Source organism: Strix uralensis, chromosome Z (assembly GCF_047716275.1).
Source record: "Strix uralensis isolate ZFMK-TIS-50842 chromosome Z, bStrUra1, whole genome shotgun sequence".
Classification (NCBI taxonomy): domain Eukaryota; kingdom Metazoa; phylum Chordata; class Aves; order Strigiformes; family Strigidae; genus Strix; species Strix uralensis.
This window is the reverse complement of record NC_134012.1, coordinates 100,002,950-100,006,309: the sequence shown is the minus strand read 5'-3', so window position 1 is coordinate 100,006,309 and position 3,360 is coordinate 100,002,950.

The following is a 3,360-nucleotide window of genomic DNA, read 5'->3' as shown; positions in this document are numbered from 1 at the left end:
TTTTTTCCCTGTGGATTTTTTTTTTGACAAAATGACCGCTCCAAGTCAAAGTTTTTGACGTTTTAATACGAGAATACTTGTCTGCAATGTAACAGTGTATTATGACATGAATGATATGCAGACATTCTTTAAAATCTGCACAAAGAAAATTTGTAGAAGAGTTTCAGCAAACTTTTATTAAAATGCCTTTCAAACTGCAAATATTTGCAGAATCTTTTTTTGTATTTAGACAAAAAAGTACTTCGTGACTCATCTTCATTTTCCTTGTTAAATATAAAACTATGAATCTATTTCACTATGGGCTGGGCAGTGAAGAGCTGATAGTGCTTTGCATATATTGATAGGTGTAGGATGATCTGTGGAATATTGGAGTCCCAAAGCTGGTCTGTGAGACCTCAGCCTGGACAGATTTATTTGTACAGGACTGAAGTCATCCTTTCCTTGCAGAAAGGGTTATGATTTCTCATTCTGATGGCAACTCTGCCTCTTTGGACTGCCTTGGATTTCCACCAGTGCCATAGTCTGAACACACTGAATGAGGGGGCCAGAGCACCAAGAATATTTTAAGACAGAGCAACACAAAAAGTGGGCAGATGTCAGCAGGAAGGGCTCACGAGGTTTTTTGGCCATGGGGAGAAGGGACACCTCCTCACTGCTCTCTCAGCCCCCGACGTTAATGGCCAGATTGTCCTTTATGCAGGAGGAGCTGTGGGTGACACAAGGAGGACAAGCGGGAGCAATCCACCTTCTTCTCCCCATGGCTTTGCCCTCGACCAGCTCCCTGGGGTGTATTTTATTAGTTTTCCCTCTGTGCTTTTCAGAGGAGGGAAGTGAAGAATCCATTTACAGCCTCACACCCTTTCTTGCTCATAGACTTTGTGGCACTGGGAAATGTTTTATCTTCTCTCTCGCCTTTTTTCCAATGGAGTCTTTGCTGCTGCTAATCTGCAGATGTTTCTCTCTCCTCCTTCAGCTTTCCAGCTTCTACCATCTTTCCTCCAGCCGCTGTTTGTCCACCCTTTTCTTCTCCAACTTCCATCCCTCACTAAGCACTTCCTCTACCTCCTTCCTCCTCCCTGCCTTCCCCTTTCAGTGTTTGGCTCCCTGTCGGTGAGTAACCAGGACCCTTGTGTTTTTGTTGTATGAGAGCATGAGCAGATGCACAGAGAAGCTGCTAAATGCCAGCTCCCAGGCCTCTAGGAATGAATTGGGAATAAACTACCTGCACAGCCACCTCATCTCCTTGGTTTAAAGCAGACACCAAGCTGACGAATGCTTTTTGTCTGTGGATTTGCCATCTGCAAAGCCATACAGAGGACTTCAGAGCCACTCCGCCTATTTTGCAGATGGGAAAGGCCATCCCAGATAATGGAAATAGTTTCATCAGTCCAGAGAGCTCAGGTAGTCGTAGGTCTCTGCTCTCACCTCTGGGTCAAATTGGCAGAATGATTAAGAGATTAATTTCCTGGTCTGCCACAGACTCCTGGTGTGGCCCTGTGCAAGCAATGTAGATTTTTCTTTACTACTGTGACCCTTCTTTGAAAAATGAACATAATAGCACATTCACAGTTCCAGGATTAATTAAAGTGTGTTATTAAAGGCTGTGACACTGTCATTGGGTACACCTAACATAAGAGACAAAAAGTACCACGTTGGTGAGCTTGGTGAATTTGAGCCATCCAGAACCATAATAAAGCTTTTTTTAATAAAATAATAACTCAGGAGAGGTGGTCAGAGCTATCAAGCATTTATAAAGTGTCTGAGCTCCCGCTCCCAGAGGCAAAATTCCTCTGCAATGAACGTGAAGTCTGCACCCAAACAAAAAGGTCAGGCTGGGAGAGGTTCAGAAAAGAATTCCCATGGGACAACAGTCAACCAGACTCTCCTGAGAGAAATCTGGAGGTCGGTGAACATGGGGCTGGGGCTGACCCCTTTGCTGCCGAGTGCTTTGTAGGCTTCAGGTGGGTCTAGAAGAATGGCCAAGGCTCGTAGCAGGCTGCTGAGCGGCTGGGTGGGTCAGCAGACTCCTTTAGAAACGTCCTCTCCCTGCCCCTAGTAGTCGGATGGGCTCCTAATAGTCGTAAGAACGTGTCAAGACTGAAGAGTTTCCTTAATCCGATCGATTTCCATCCTCTTCCAGTTCCTTTGACGTCCTCGCAGTGAACTGGGCGAGTAGGGCGCCGAGTAACATGTGCTTCAAAGTGTGGCCGTGCCTTTGCCTCCCTCCCCCCAACGCTCATGTGAGATTTGTGACTTACAGCACCAGCAAAATGCACCTGGAATGGTGGCTTACAAGTCCCGAGAACCTCAGGAGCGTTGGCTACTACTCGTGTGCGTGGTATTTTCCCCGGAGTGAGCAATCCTGGAGCCAAACCATCTATTAAACGAAGAGTGCAGGGACGCTGGTCCATGGCTGGGTGACCTCTCCCTGCACCAGGGCTGTGAGCAACCCAGAGACAAAACCACTGACATGAAAAAACCAGGCAGTTACAGCCTCATCCTTCATACAGGCACTAAAGCTTTGCCAAATACGCTTTCCTGTATTTTTTTATTACATTTTTCATGTTGACAGAGAGAGACCAGAGGTGTGGAGCGTGTGGGTGATTTCCCTGTGGCAGAGCTGGGAACACCATTCCTCGATCGCATCCTCCCAGCCCTACTCCAAGATTTGAACCCCTGGTGCTTGCCAAGGCTTTAAGACTTTTCTGCACCCACCTGTTTGCTCATAAGGGCTTTTATATTGACCCCAGGACTTTGGCCACGTGTGAGGCGTTGAGCTGGGGAGCAGATCCTGGTGCCCTGTGGCACGGTGCTGGCTTGGTCCCTGCTCCCCCAGGGCTGTGGGAGCCTTGGGGGCTGGAGGCTTGGACAGAATCCATTTTATTTGCAGAAAAATCCTGCTTTCTTAATTATTCATTGCTTTAACATCTTGATTAATTATTCATTACTTCAACACAGGTAGGAACACTCTTTTCAGAAACATGCCCAGGGTATGGTGGCACTGCACCCCCAGCCAGGCCAGAGAATCGTGCCCAGACATAGCACGTGGTGACTTCTGCATGGCCCAGAGGGAGGGAAATCCAGCTTTGAGATCTTTGGGACAGCTCTGCGTGCAAAAATTCAGGACCTGGGGTTGTCTTTAGCAACAGTCAGCTCTGTCCTGATGACATTCGGAGCTGTCAGAATTGATGTCCCATAGTTTTGAGGCATCCAGCGAAAGCAGAAACCTTTTCCTGCAAACCTTTACACATGCAGAGAGTTTAAAGTACTTTGAACTGTGCAGATATTGCCCCTAATTTTGAGGAATAAGGTTGACTCAACTCTCATTTTACCTCTGGCCACCTCTGCTTTCACCAGTAG